This window comes from Garra rufa, chromosome 2, assembly GCF_049309525.1.
Source record: "Garra rufa chromosome 2, GarRuf1.0, whole genome shotgun sequence".
Taxonomy (NCBI): Eukaryota; Metazoa; Chordata; class Actinopteri; order Cypriniformes; family Cyprinidae; genus Garra; species Garra rufa.
Genome location: NC_133362.1, coordinates 36,062,799 through 36,079,586, shown reverse-complemented (window position 1 = coordinate 36,079,586; position 16,788 = coordinate 36,062,799). Strand labels below are relative to the sequence as shown.

Genomic DNA, 16,788 nt, shown 5'->3' with positions numbered 1-16,788 from the left:
CGTTGTATAGACGTAAATTAAAGACGTACTACAGACGTAATTTATAGACATCCAGAAGACGTCCTCACAGGAGCCAGAATGAAAGTTTTTTATACGTCTTTTCCGGACGTTGTATAGATGTAAATTAAAGACGTACTACAGACGTAATTTACAGACATCCAGAAGACGTCCTCACAGGAGCCAGAATGTAAGTTTTTTTATACGTCTTTTCCGGACGTTGTATAGACGTAAATTAAAGACGTGCTACAGACGTAATTTATAGACATCCAGAAGACGTCCTCACAGGAGCCAGAATGAAAGTTTTTTATACGTCTTTTCCAGACATTGTATAGACGTACATTAAAGACGTACTACAGACGTAATTTATAGACATCCAGAAGACGTCCTCACAGGAGCCAGAATGAAAGTTTTTTATACGTCTTTTCTGGACATGGTATAGGCGTAAATTAAAGACGTGCTACAGATGTAACCCAGCAAGCAATTTTGCGTTTAAAAGACGTCTATAAGCCGTTCAAACAGCCCTGACGTCTAGGCTAAAACAAGGCAAACCGTGGGCTGTCAGTGAAAATTTAATAGACGTCTAAACAAAGCCCAAAAATAGATTAGTCATCAAATAGACAGCTAATAAATGCCTACATACATACATCTAATAGACAACAAAATGGCAATCCATCCAAACAAATTAAATATAGTTTTTATTAATAAAAATATATATTTAAACAATTTTAAGACAATACAAAATGATATTTTTTTAATGCAGAATAAAATATTATACATACAATACACTTAAATATAAATATTATGACAAAAAATATGGATTTTTTTACAATAAAATTAAACTATAAAAGTGATTGTTTTTAGTAACTCATAAAAATTTAAAAGAAATAAATCTATTGCAAAACAAGAGCATGTTGCCACACTTAACATTAACACATTACAGATAAATGACAACATAAAAAAAGAACCTTACTTATTTAACAAAATAACCATCTATGAACTTTGATGTTGAATAATTGTAATTGTTAAATAAATGTTTAAAATGCATTCCTACTGCATTCCTCAAGTCTCTGTTGCTCCCAGGAAGTTGGTCATCACAGCATCTGCCAAATAAGAAAAAAAATTGCATAAGGAAAGCTTTTTTGACACTGTTTTATTTTAATTACACTAATTGTAACAGGGAGTCTTTCTCTTTTGCTTGGATACTAAAAACAAAAAACGAGATATATATTTTGTATCACCATTCTGTGTGTAAAAATAGAAAGAAGCTCTCTGTTAAATGTTGTGTGTTGTATATACATACCTGTAATGACCGAGAACAGTGCAGTCTTTTAGAATGCCTCCTTCTGCAGCGGACCATCCCCCTTCATGTTGAATTTGGGCATGAGGGAATTTTTTAAAACCCTAAAATATAATACAGATTGAGGTGGTTAAGAATGATAGATTTCTGAGTGACGTACAGTATAGGCGTGATAGATCACACACGGCCTGGGTGAACATTCTCAGGACAGTAGAATGTTCCGGTGGATCAGAGGTAAATAATAATATAAATACAGTTCAGTTTTTTGCTCAGACAGATAGTTTTATGTCTTAAAGGGATAGTTCACCCAAAAATGAAAATGTGATGTTTATCAGCTTAACCCCAGGGCATCCAAGATGTAGGTGACTTTGTTTGCAGCCTGTCATATAATGGCAGTGGATGGGCACCAAACCTTTAAAAGTAATTTAAAAAAAAATGCACAGACAAATCCAAATTACACCCTGCGGCTCTTGATGATAGATTGATGTCCTAAGAGATGAAACGATTATTTTATTATGAGAAACTGAACCGTATTTATATCATTTTTTACCTTTGATACACAGCCACATCCAACTGTCCTGAGCACAAGCTCATCATCCGGCTCGTTACATGTGTACGTGCTCTGGCGTAGTATATGCAAAACGCCGGAAACGATCTGTCGCATGTGTACGACATGAGAGATTGTGGGTATAGCGGCTATTGAAAATAGTAATTACTTGTGCTTATCCTGATTGTTCAAACAAATTTAAAGCTAAAAATTACCTTTGCTTGTGCAAACTCTCCGGGACTGTTGACTGTTCACCGATTTCCCCTAACAGCGTTTGCAAATACTATGCCAGAGCACGTACACATGTAACGAACCGGATGATGAGCTTGCGCTCAGGACAGATAGACATTGCTGTGTATCAAAGGTAAAAAAAAAATATATAAATACTGTTCAGTTTCTCACAAAAAAACGATCATTTCATGTCTTAGGACATCAGTGTATGGTCACAAGCCACAGGGTGTAATTTTGGATTTGTCTTTGCATGTTTTTTTTTTGTTTGTTTGTTTGTTTTACTTTTAAAGGTTTGGTGCCCATCCACTGTAATTATATGGCTGACAGATTGCAATGGTTTGAGTAAAAAAAACCTTTGAGTTCTACTGAAGAAACAAAGTCACCTAAATCTTGGATGCCCTGTGGGTAAGCAGATAAACATCAAACTTTCATTTTTGGTCAACTATCCCTTTAAGATCTCAATGTATCGTCATGAGCTGTAGGGTTTAATTTGGTTTTGTTTGTGTATGTTTTTTTTACTCTTAAAGATTTGGTAACCACTGCATCTCTTCAAATTTATATACCTACTTTTTCAAAATAATGTAAAAGTTAAAGTTAATACATTTTCAACCTGTATTTGACCTAGCATTTACTGAAAGCTTCGAATATTAAACCGGAAATAAATTGGAAACAATTAGAAGCAGCAGCAACTATACATTTGTGCTTACAGTGCAGACAGTCACTCGTGCATTCTAGACATCCTCTGTACTCCTCCGTCCCTTGTCCCAAGTTTGAGAGATCCTCATCAGCTTCTTGCCAATCAGTGCAGCCTTCTTAAGAACCTCTGCAAAACAAATTTGTTTAAATATACTGAATATGCAAGATCACATTACAAATAGCACTTTTGTGCTTGACTGAATTAGGGTAATGCTTAAAATGAAAATGAAAATAATTTTGTCAGAAAGATGACATAAAATAAGGAAACTGCCCTCACCTACAGAAAGGAAAACAACAGAGTAAAAAACAAGCTCTACAGATTCTATTCCAATAGATAGATTTTCTAGAATGTGTGTAGTAAATGTTAAAAAAATGTACTTACATGTTAAAACAACATATTAAAGAAAAACAACTATTACTCAGGATAATACTAAAAATAATAATTATAATTATTTTAAATTGTCATAGATTGGCAATGAACATTGGAGTGTCACTGGAGGGACATTAGGGAAATTAATAGAGAAATACTCTTTATTCATTCAAACAAATCTATTTTAATTTTTATTGATAAAGTCAATTTATGAAGCATGAATATGCAATGTGTTTTAAATGACCACTCCAATTATTGATATGAGTTAACCATTCATAAAATAATAATAACAATAATAATAATAATGTTTTTGTTTTGTTTTTTCTCAAGACTTTGTCACTATTAGGCAGATTCTTGCATTTAGATTCTGTCCATGGATGGAATGGACCAACAAAATAATGTTTAAAGTATTTTTAATATTATGATCATGATCCCTCCATTTTATTATTATTAATATTATTAATGCTGGTGCATTTAAAATAGTAAACATCAATTCATAAGTTTCCAGTGTGGATCTACTTAAGCTTCACAGTTTTAATAACATAAGTTAGAGCTGATAAAAAAAACAAAGGGTAATTACCCTGATAGGTTAGAGCTGTTAGTTAAACTAAAATACTAAAACTAAATAAACTGAGATTGAACTAATATATAATAATACTAATACTACTACTACTAATAATAATAATAATAATAAAATAACATGCAATTGTAGGTTCTGGCAAATTCATTTTTAGAGTCAATTTAGGATTTAAGTCATCACACTTAATTCAGAATCCTAACTGCACACTGTAGTAAGTATATTTAAATAGTACATTTTAAAAGTAAATTAAAAAGTAAATTGTATTTAATTATGTCAAATCCAAACTCTTAACATTGCAAAATGTTAATAAATCCATACCAGAAGTTATAGTGGAGTGTAGCAGACACAGAAGAGCCCTCCACCATATTGTAGTAATCAGCTGAATCCTCAGTCAGTCTGGGGTGGGCTGATAAGTCCTTAAAAATAAAGATTTTATTTTTTTAATTATTTTAAACTCTTAGACAAAATGTTTTTAAATTGTACCCACATTTGCCACTATAAATCATTCAGATTAACAGTCAGCTTTGAGACTGTTAGTTATTATATAATTAAAAATGTAAGAAATGCCTAACTCATGGCAATCCAAAAAGAAAAGTGTAAATCCCCACAAAAGACACTGGATTCACAACAATAGTCTCTTTTTATAAATGTATCATAACAAGGTAAACACAATTGTAGCTTGAAAGTTAGTGGACCCAAATCAAACCAAACATCTAATAATTTTACCTGCAGCTGCATTTATCCAGTTATGACCCATCTGAGGCTCATGAAGGACTTTCTCATATAATTTTTTCTAGTGAAATAAATAAAGGACTGATGATGGTAGCATGTCCTCCATCTTTATGTTACCTCAGATGAAGAAAGACAAAAGAATAAGAAAGTTACTCATATTGATAATCAGTGGGGCAAATGTCTTACAAATGTATTTTTGATTATGAGAAGAACCATTTAACCTTTTTACTACATATTTTAATCCCATGTAAGATCTTGAATCAAAGATTAAAAATTATCTTATTGGTAGCAGTTTGTGTTTTTATAGTTAGATTCCTGTTTCCGAGCTTTAATAACACAATATCAGGGGCTACAAATTCGTGCTAATATGCTAATCGCGATTAGCATCTAACATCTTTGATGAAGCAGTACACACAGATGCAGTCAGTGCCTCTGTTACCTCATCATGCGTAACTTACACAGACAGAACATAAAGCTAGAAAGACTGAAATATGTTCCCTTACCTGATACCAGCAATCACCTCACAGATCCAGTCCGGTCTTCCTCTGTGTTCACATTCCAGGTTATGTTCTCAGCATGTCACAACGCGAGTTAATTCAAAATAAAAAAAATGTAACAGTCACTTATTCAAATAACCAGGGACAGACGCGTCATCTTGCTGAGCAGAAGCACACACATCACCAACTCAGGCTAACGTATTTTCAAATATGACCAGTAAAGGCGCGCACAGTTGTCATTGGCCAGTTACTTGTCAGATGGCAGTCAGCTTAGCCAATCATGATCCCTCCAGCAAGGTTATACCATCGCGGTAATGGCAAAGATAACGACTTTTTTAAAGAAATGTGTGTGTTTAGTGTTATTTGCAGGCTGTATTTTTTTATTAGTTGTTCAAAAAGTGTTTTTAATGTATGAAATAAACATGCAGCTGTAGCCATGCACAAAAATGTAGATCCACTAAATCAAAACAAAAATATTGATTCAAAATACATAAACTATATTTCCAAAAGTATTCACTCATCACTTTCAAAGAACAGGTTTGACTACTTTAGTAATTTCCATGAGTACAAATCTTAATGTTTAAGCATAAAATGATATTCTAGGGAATTAATTTTAATAGCAATAGTTTGAACAGAGCCTCTTCAGTTCTAACATGACAATGCCTTTGTGTATAAGGCAAGGTTCAAATTGAAATGATTGATTGATTCAGTCAGTGTGGAAGAACTTGATTGGTCTGCAGAAAGCCAAGTCCTAACCCAAGTTGAACACCTCGGTGTGACTTTAAATGCAGACCTTGAGCCAAAAAGTTAGGCTATCACCAAACACCAATGACTTGTACATATCGGTAAAGTCATTTTAGACAAATACAAAACTTTTTAATACATTAAAAACCATTTTTAAATACATTAATTATTTTTCCATTTCTGTGTTGCCACAGTTTTAGAAATGCTGTTTCTGTTTTAAAGGGGGGTGTCCCATTACTTTTGTCCATGTAATGTTTGTACAAGTCATTGGTGTTTGGCAATGAGTTTTTGGCTCAAAGTCTTCATTTAAAGTCACTCCAGAGGTGTTCAACTGGGATTAGCACTTGGCTTTCTGTAGACCAGTCAAGTTCTTCCACACTGACTGAATCAATCATTTCGATTTGAACCTTGCCTTATACACAAAGGCATTGTCATGTTACAATTGAAGAAGCTCCTGTCCAAATGTTTCTACAAAATTAGAAGCGCACAATTCCCTAGATTATCATATTATGCTTAAACATTAATATTTGTACTCATGGAAATTACTAAAGTAGTCAAACCTGTTCATTAGAAGGGGGTGAGGGAATACTTTTGGCAATACAGTGTATCATGTAAAAAAAATCAACTTTGATTTATACAAGTTTTTGTTAACCCTTTTTTAATCATTTAGCAAACCATTTTACAACTTTGATGGTTGGTCATGTGCTGGGACATAAAATAAAAAAAGCTAATGAAACATTCTCTTCAGAAACATAAAATCCCATTCTATCTTTCTTTACTTGGGCTATTTTATTATATGAACTGATGACCTAACCTTACAAAATTTAAAAGAATATCTCTAGAAATGTATTGTCACTCCGACTGACCATAAAACTCCACTAAATCAGGGCACATGACAAGCTGCTAGAGGGTTTAATTGTATCCCATTATTTAGAGATAATTAGTCGTCTCTAAACTGTTCATCAAAGTGCACAGTTTTCTGTATGTTTTTAAACATTTGTATACATTTAAAAATATCTATTGTGATAAGCATTGTGCTGCAACTCACAAAATCAGACCACTATAATCTGACACTTTAATATACTGAATATTTAATGTCCAATGAGTGTACAGGTCATTTGCCCAATTTCAGATATCAAAAGACATGTGCTATGCAGGACATTTTTGGCAACACCCAGGTTTGACCTGGTTTGCCTGTACCAGGATTCTTTAACTCCTGACTTGATCCTAAACTTTTTGACAGTCCTTTAAAGAGTAGTTCACCCAAAAATTCAAATTCTGCTATCATTTCCTCACCCTCAAGTTGTACCAAACCTGTATTAGTTTCTTCCGTGTGGTAAAAACAATATATAAAAATATTTTGTGAAATTACCTTAACAAAAAGTTTCTGGTCCCCAATGACTTCCATCGCCTTTTTTTTATTTCATTTTTTTCCAGCAAATGGCTTTCAACATTCTTTAAAATATCTAATTCACAAATAATTTATTTAATTTTCAACAGAAGATAGACTTCATGCAGGTTTTGAACAGAGAATGAGCAAATGTGACAGAATTGTGAGTGATTGTCTTGTTGAGTTTAGTTCTAACTCTAACCACACACGTCAGACAAGCTAATCATAATGATCCAAGCTATTTGTAAATTAGACACAGTCATGTTTGATTAGGGTTAGAATCATATTTGGTCTAGCCAAGAGGACCCCATGTCCCTTATTAAAATGAATCATGATTTTAGTACAATAAAAAAAAAATATATAATTATTGTAGTTATTTTTGGTAACTATCAATTAACCATAATGACCCATATAAAGACTATGTGGGTACCAGCTTGGCCCCATGTGGGCACCCTATATGGGACTGATTGTGTTTGCCCATGTCTTACACAACTGGAATGAATAAGCGGGCCCCATATATATTTTCCCATTCTGAACCCATATAAACAGTATATGTGGGTGCTACCTTGGCCCCATGTAGGCAGCCTGTATGGGACTGAAATGCATGTTGGCTGGGTGGCTACGTAGACCATGTTATGAAATTACACTTATATCTTTGTAGATATTGTTGACACTGCGAACATGATGGTATATCAACCACTTTATGCGTTGCCCACATTGAATCAGATTGGGATATAAGTGGGCTACAAATAGCTGGTCTGACTACAGTAGGACCTAAACCGAGGCTATGCACAACTTATGCATTAAACATGTCAAAGAAATGAAACCAAACCCCTTCTAAACTCTGTTGACTTTGCTTTCATGAGAGAATATCATACATCTCATGAGTTATTTTGCCAAAAAATTACATGTATTCAAATTCAAGGTTATTGGGCTAAAAGGGGTTACAAATAGCCGGACTATATCGGGTCTATAGTTAACCGAGACAGTGAAATGACGGCTTTTGCTTGCTGGGTAGCCAGTATGAACGTCTTTTCTCAACTAAATCTGGTAGTCAGTGGACGTTTAGATTGTGGCCAGATTGGACATCTTTATTCACGTCATAAATCGACTAAATCTAGATGTCAACGGACGTCCAGATTATAGCCAGTATGAACGTCTGTTTTGAACTAGTTCTGGTAGTCAGTGGACGTTTAGATTGTGGTCAGATTGGACATCTTTATTCACGTCATAAATCGACAAAATCTAGATGTCAATGGACGTCCAGATTATAGCCAGTATGAACGTCTGTTTTGAACTAGTTCTGGCTGTCAGTGGACGTTTAGATTGTAGCCAGATTGGACATCTTTATTCACGTCATAAATCGACTAAATCTACATGTCAACGGACGTCCAGATTATAGCCAGTATGAACGTCTGTTTTGAACTAGTTCTGGTAGTCAGTGGACGTTTAGATTGTGGTCAGATTGGACATCTTTATTCACGTCATAAATCGACAAAATCTAGATGTCAATGGACGTCCAGATTATAGCCAGTATGAACGTCTGTTTTGAACTAGTTCTGGCTGTCAGTGGACGTTTAGATTGTGGCCAGATTGGACATCTTTATTCACGTCATAAATCGACTAAATCTAGATGTCAACGGACGTCCAGATTATAGCCAGTATGAACGTCTGTTTTGAACTAGTTCTGGTAGTCAGTGGACGTTTAGATTGTGGCCAGATTGGACATCTTTATTCACGTCATAAATCGACTAAATCTAGATGTCAACGGACGTCCAGATTATAGCCAGTATGAACGTCTGTTTTGAACTAGTTCTGGCTGTCAGTGGACGTTTAGATTGTGGTCAGATTGGACATCTTTATTCACGTCATAAATCGACAAAATCTAGATGTCAATGGACGTCCAGATTATAGCCAGTATGAACGTCTGTTTTGAACTAGTTCTGGCTGTCAGTGGACGTTTAGATTGTGGCCAGATTGGACATCTTTATTCACGTCATAAATCGACTAAATCTAGATGTCAATGGACGTCCAGATTATAGCCAGTATGAACGTCTGTTTTGAACTAGTTCTGGCTGTCAGTGGACGTTTAGATTGTGGCCAGATTGGACATCTTTATTCACGTCATAAATCGACTAAATCTAGATGTCAACGGACGTCCAGATTATAGCCAGTATGAACGTCTGTTTTGAACTAGTTCTGGCTGTCAGTGGACGTTTAGATTGTGGCCTGATTAGACATAATTTCTCAGTGTCATTAATTGACTTATTCTGGCTGTCAATGGACGTTCAGATCATGGCCTGGACGGGCCGACGCGATATCAACATGTTTTGTATGTCCACAGACGTCACTTGCTCAGTGGGTTATACACTGCATACACCCTCCACAGTGAGAAGTTCATCTTACACCACCCCAAACATATAAATAAACTTGAGTGCAACATTTTAAAATACTTAAAAAAAAAACAGTGTGATTCTGTGCTTACCGTAGACAGTAACATTGTAGGTCTTGCTTAAGACCTGATTTTCAGAGACAATTTCTATTTTATAAGGTCCAGAGTGTTCTGTGCTGGTGTTTGTGATGGTGAGCGATCCAGTCTGATTGTCCAGCTCCAGTCTGTCTCTGAATCTCCCATCAGCATTGTCATGAAAGATCTCATGATGTGCTCTGTTGATTTTAGCTATGTGCGTGTCTCTAGGTCCAAATGTCCAGAGAATCAGATCATCGCCCTGTATTTCCGTCAGATCGGTGTGTAGAGTGACAGAATCTCCCTCCATCACTTCTGCTGACCTAATTTCATCCATCTCAACAGCGGACACCCCTTAAAAACACACAGGATCACTTTAGTTAGTGATGTAGTTATTATACAATAATTTCATAGTATTAACTGTATATTAATTTTGATAAAATTGTCGTTAATTATTTTCGATGTTGCCAAATTAACAAAAAAATTTAAATTAAAATGAACTTACCAACTAGGTGCAACAAAAACAGACACGAAAAAACAAATGTGTGAGACATTTTCTTCAGCAGAGTGTAGACCATTGAGATAATAGCAGTTCTCCAGCCTGATGACTTTAAACCAGTTACACATCTCTTCGAGAAAACCTGTCTCTGAACATGTAGTTCCTTGTTTAGCAGTCAAGCTGTGTGCAGTGAGTTGCATGAACTATTGTAGTTTGAGCACCTCAGTCAGCGTGGGTGTGAGTTTCACACTCTTAACAATCTTGTGTGAAGAACCATCTTGCCTGTGAGAAATAGGACATCTGCACTGGTGTCCATGTTCATACCACAATTACTCTGTCTGTATGCAGTACACTTACTGTACTGTATATTTCTTGACAAAGTTGCATATTTCAAACTAAACAATTTTACTTTCATGAATACAGAAACAGAATGGTGCTGCAAAACAATTTATAATGTAAATAAGTTGTGGGGACAGAACAAGCAACTGTAATGATTTACTATGAAGCCTTTGTTTGATACTTATTCCATTTATTTAATTAAACATTTATTGAATCCTCACATTAATATTAAGATTCTTGCAAACATTACTGTATGAAAACTTATCTGTGATGATGTTTTGCTTTTCATTCGTTAGTTTCTATCTCTCTGAAGCTCACTGGTTCTTTTATCAGCTCATTCCTGCCCTCAGGAGGACAATGATGGAAAATATACTAGCATACTTGCTCATTAGCTTCCAGTAGAGACGACAACAACAACAACAACAACAACACACAGACAATAAAACTAAGATAAGAATAAACACATGCAAATATAAAAAGATAAAAATTAGAAAAAAATAAAATTGATGAATAAATAAGATGTACTGTTGTTCTATAGATGATAACGATAATGGAATAAAATAGAATAGAAAGCGATGCAGGGATGTGATAGGATGGAGGTTGTAACAAATAAATATAAGGTTATTGCACATATTTGTCACAAGGAGGAGTCAGAGACGTGCGGATCCATTTGCAAGGCTTTATTAGAATAGTCAACAAGCAGGAGTAAACGCCAGGAAACAGGAACAACGTAGGTAATCCGGGAAACAGTTCAATAATCAAGCAGTGGTCGCAAATGGCAGGCAGCAGGAATCAAAAACGGGGTACACAGTCCAGAGTCATACACAGGCAATCCAATCCAGAGAAACACGCTTAGAATAATGACCATGGGAACAATTAGACTTCGCAAGGTGGCTGTGTGTGAGAGTGGCTTAAATGCAGTCAGTAAATGTGAAACAGGTGTTTGCAGCAATCAGATCAGTGGGAAATGAGGAACAGATGTGTGCAGTGATTAGTGCAGTGGCTTATGGGGATTGTAGTCCATGAAGTGTGGTGCAAGAGTTCATGATGACAGGGAAGACCAGATACGTTACATAGCCCCTCCGCAAGGAGCGGCTTCCAGACGCTCTAACCACCTTAACCATCTTGAGGGTGGTGGAGCGGAGGCGGAACAGGGGGAGGGATGGAGGGCCAGGTCCATGTAGTGGTACTGGAACCACGAAATGAGGCGGAGCCGACGGAGGGAGAAGCCATGGAGGAGGAAGGGCTGGCTCCTGCATGGGGCCGACCGACGGAGGTAGAGCCGGTGGAGCCCGAGGCGGAACCGGAGAGTCGATGGTCCTGGGCGACACAGAGGATCCGGAGGGCCAAGGCGGAACCCAAGGCTCTGGCGACCCCGGCGGAGATGGAGGTCCGGAGGTACGCAGCGGAGCCGGAGTGACAGAGGATCGAGGCTGTGCCCACGGGAGGGAGGAGATCCACAGAGCCGGCAGGACGGAGTGACGAGGCGCAGCCGGAGGAGTAGAGTCCAGAGGCGAAGGTGGGGTGACGACTGACCGGGGCGGAGCCGGAGAGACGATGGAGCCCGGAGGAGCTGTTGGGCCGACGGCCGACAACGGAGACGAGGGAGCACAGAGCCGGGGTGGAGCCGCAGGGTCGGAGGACCGAGGTGGAGTCCAGGACTCTGAGACTGGAGGTGATGGTGAGGGGTCCTTCAGTCTGGACACCGATGGCGACTGGCAGTCCCACGGCAAGTCCTCTGCCACGAAGGTGGGATGGGGGTGAGTAGAGGGACTGTCAGGAGACAGAGGTGGCAGGACTGGAGCAGCAGGGAGGGTGGGTGGGAACAGTCCATGCTTGAGCTCCGTGACCAGAACCGGGCAGACAGGAATCTCAGGACGACTGGATGTAACCAGCGGAGTCTCTGGAAAGCTGGGCGGAACCAGCGGAGGCTCTGGAATGCAGGGCTGAACCAGCGGAGTCTCTGGAAGGCTGGGCGGAACCAGCGGAGTCTCTGGAAGGCTGGGCTGAACCAGCGGAGTCTCTGGAAGGCTGGGCAGAACCAGCGGAGTCTCTGGAAGGCTGGGCGGAACCAGCGGAGTCTCTGGAAGGCTGGGCGGAACCAGCGGAGTCTCTGGAAGGCTTGGCAGAACCAGCGGAGTCTCTGGAAGACTGGGCGGAACCAGCGGAGTCTCTGGAAGGCAGGGCTGAACCAGCGGAGTGTCTGGAAGGCTGGGCGGAACCAGCGGAGTGTCTGGAAGGCAGGGCTGAACCAGCGGAGTGGAGCGGAGCTCTTGTGAAGCGGGCTCTGGACGACGCTCTTGTGAAGCGGGCTCTGGACGACGCTCTTGAGGAGCGGGCTCTGGAGAACTGGACGACCCCAGCGGAGATTCAGGAGGGCTGGGCGTCTCCAGCGGAGACTCTGGAAGAGCAGGCTCTGAGCGAGCGGTCACTGGAGGGCGCTCTGGCGGCGCCGTCACTGGAGGGCGCTCTGGCGGGGCAGTCACTGGAGGGCTGGTTGGGAGACCAGCTGCTCGAACCGACAGCAGCGGTGGGTCCTCCACGCTAGAAATTAGCCTTTGCCACCCCGTGGTAAAGTGTGGCTGCTGTGGTTCTGGGCTAGCAGACCTCTTGTGCTGTGGCTCTTCTAGAACTCTCACAGTAAGCGGAGAGCCGCATAACACCAACGCATAATTCATAAAGTCCTCCACCGAACACTTAAATTCCCCTCCAGGCAACAGCGATTTAATGGGTTCATTGAGTCCAAAGCGGAATAAGTCCCTCAGCCATACTTCATCATACAAAGGTACTTGAAGTGATAACCTACGAAACTGTAGTACATAATCCTCAATGGGAAGATCTTCCTGTCGGAGGAGCAGAAGTTGGTCGACTGGGTCCATGTTGTGATGCTGGTGGTTGAATAAAGCCGCTGGATCCGGGTGTGGCGAAGTCTTCTGTCACAAGGAGGAGTCAGAGACGTGCGGATCCATTTGCAAGGCTTTATTAGAATAGTCAACAAGCAGGAGTAAACGCCAGGAAACAGGAACAACGTAGGTAATCCGGGAAACAGTTCAATAATCAAGCAGTGGTCGCAAATGGCAGGCAGCAGGAATCAAAAACGGGGTACACAGTCCAGAGTCATACACAGGCAATCCAATCCAGAGAAACACGCTTAGAATAATGACCATGGGAACAATTAGACTTCGCAAGGTGGCTGTGTGTGAGAGTGGCTTAAATGCAGTCAGTAAATGTGAAACAGGTGTTTGCAGCAATCAGATCAGTGGGAAATGAGGAACAGATGTGTGCAGTGATTAGTGCAGTGGCTTATGGGGATTGTAGTCCATGAAGTGTGGTGCAAGAGTTCATGATGACAGGGAAGACCAGATACGTTACATATTTTTATTGCACAAAGAGGGGATGTTTAACTGTTAAAAAGGTGGATTGCCTGGGGGAAGAAACTGTTCTTGTGCCTGGTTGTCCTGGTATTTGTGAAACAAAGCAACGGCTCGTCGCGTGCCTTCACACTAGAGTTTGTGTTTCGTCAAATGCAAGTATGCTGAGCATCCATTCAGATGAACTGACAAAATAATAAATAATAATATAATAAACTATAGTAACACTGCATTTTATTGTCAGTAAAAGTAACGGCGTTGTAAAAGGGGAAAGAGTAATTTGTTTGATTACTTGTTACTTAAAAATAATACCGTTAGTAACACTGTTTATTTATAGCACTGTTTATTTATAACACTTAACTGCATGAACATGGATTAAACTGCCAGAATGATAACAGAACAAAACTTTATTTATGTATTAATTTATATTATTTTTATTATGGTGATTGTCGTTGCCAAAATTTAGACTTTAAGCTGCCAAATGAACCAAATGCAACAAAAGTAACTAAAATAGCTTAACACAACATCTTTTACCCTGTGTATTCCTCATTGGTGATTCACTTTGGATAAAACCTTACATTTTTGTTGTTGTTGTTGTTGTTTCTCTGTATAGATAACAATAAGATTATCATAACTGTTTTCAACATTACAATGCAGATTAAAATTTATATAAAGGTAAAAAAAAAACAAAAAAAACATATATAATATGTTGTGATTGGTCACTGTTTCCCAACAATTGAATCACATTTTAACAATTTTTTTATTATAAAAATTCCATATAGTGTGTTAATTAAAGGTTCATCCATGATAAAAATGAAAAAAGGGTTTCTTTCATGTATAATTCATTATAAAAGTATTTTAATGCAGTAATTATGCCCTGCAATGCACTTTATAATGCAATTGTAATTGTGACCAGTTATAATTCATTGTAATACTTATTTGAATTCATTGAAAAAAACCTTAAAAAGTATAATGCATTAAAACACACAACAAGCAATCGATTTTAGAATCTTCAAAAATTCTAATGTATTTTAACTTTGGTTATATAATATATGAATGAATAAAATTATTACATTGTATTTGAGGGTTTTAAGTAAAGTGTTACTGAAAATGTTTAAAAATAAAAAGCAGGACAGCAATCTATTACCCGTATTTAAACCTGGTGCATTTCTTATTGTCCTTTACTGCACTGAGAGTAAGCAATGCTTCCAGCTGTATACAGTCAGCTGATGCTCAGTGAGGGCCAGGTGTATGCAGAGAGAAAGTGAAAGTTTTACCGATTGCCCAGTGATCACCATGCGAATTAAAATATGAAATTGTTTTGGTCTACATCAGATTTAATATTATGCAAATGGGAACACGTTACTGAATAATCATCCGGAAAATGGAGAAAATGCATGTGTCTACGTCAGATTTAATATTATGCAAATGGAAACACGTTACTGAATAATCATCCGGAAAATGGAGAAAATGCATGTGTCTACGTCAGATTTAATATTATGCAAATGGGAACACGTTACTGAATAATCATCCGGAAAATGTAGAAAATGCATGGGTCTACATCAGATTTAATATTATGCAAATGGGAACACGTTACTGAATAATCATCCGGAAAATGGAGAAAATGCATGGCGAAGTAGTTAGGCAGTCACTGTTTTGATGGGTGCCGTGTTGCCAGATTGGGTAGTTTTAAATAGATTTAGGTGGCCGGAAAAAATGGGGTAGTTTTAAATTTACATTTCATAGGCTAATGGCTTAATAAACAAAATCCAATTGTACCCTTTAATCATGCTGGTAATAAAACGAGCACTCCTATTGCAGAGTCGGTGTTAGTGGAGCTCGCATGTTAAGAAACTCTCATGGCATCACATAACATATTTTAGCATGGGTGGAGACAGTTTTTTCCTTCCTTCTAGCACTTCCCTGGTTTATGTGCGACTGCGACGAGAGAGACGGAGCAGATTCCTCCACTGCAAGATCATGTTTATTAAAGCACATCTGACGGTACTCTACAGCGAAACGGAAAACATTGTTTTGCTCTCAGTCTTCTTAGCAATTTTGAACGGTGAGTAAAACATTTAACTCTTTATTGCTTTTGGTTTCGCTTTCTAGTTTTGCGCATGCGCTCTGACAGGTTTCAAATGCAAATCACGAGAACTTTTCCTTTATCTCTACACATCTAAACATCGTGAAGCATAGAGCATGAGATTTCTATTTCTGCCACTTAAAAAAACCCTCATGTCTATCAGGAGGTAAACGAGGGAAAGTAGGGGAGACCATATGGATGTAACATTTTTGACATTTCTGTCTATGTCTTGGAGTTCTTTTAAGTAAGTGTGCTCAAATTATGATTCAAACTAATTACAGCGTGTGCTATTAAAAGGCGTATAGCTGTTATCTTTGCTGCACAAACAGAAAACGCATGATTCAGTTTGAAATATGAGGGGTGAAATGTTGTTGTTTTTTTTTCACATGTGTATTTCACATTATGCAACAAGGATTATGACACACAAAAACTAAACTGGCTTTTCATCATAATTGGTGTGTGTTTTTGCTTATATGTGTTCGTTGGTGTGTTACATTAGCATTTTGATGATACAAATAACTGAAGTATACTGTTTTGTTTGTTTTTTGTTTTTACCTCAAATGTAGTATTTGACTTTCTGGCTCTTGGTTAAGTCATTCTGGATTTTTATTTTTATTTTTTTTATCCTGTGGTGATGCATACACGTTGTTATCATTTATTCTTTCAATTTGTTGTTTGTTGCCATTGGAACAATTTTGTTTAGAAAAATAATACACCCAGTACCACAGGCATTATGACAAACATCAAAAAGTGTGATGTAGTCTTGCACACGCAGGAAATTTATTTATTTTGAGTTTTATAGACTATTTCATAATTTTAAAATTAAGTAATTTTATAGCACTTAAGCCATAATTTTAAACCTACATTCAAAGCTTTGTTGACTTTATTTTCAGTGTTATGCTACTTCAGATTTGGATCGTATTCCCCTTTTTCTGTGTAAAG

At 38.0% G+C, this 16,788-nt stretch overlaps 1 long non-coding RNA gene across 1 annotated transcript; it reads right to left on the bottom strand.

Moving 5' to 3' along the window:
• Positions 1–774: 774 nt before the first annotated feature.
• Positions 775–4,674, bottom strand: LOC141325106 (uncharacterized). The gene is made up of 5 exons (XR_012353729.1): positions 4,448–4,674; positions 4,040–4,137; positions 2,783–2,898; positions 1,301–1,401; positions 775–1,100 (listed from the first exon to the last, which is right to left on the bottom strand). It is a non-coding gene; the product is annotated as an uncharacterized lncRNA (long non-coding RNA).
• Positions 4,675–16,788: the final 12,114 nt, after the last annotated feature.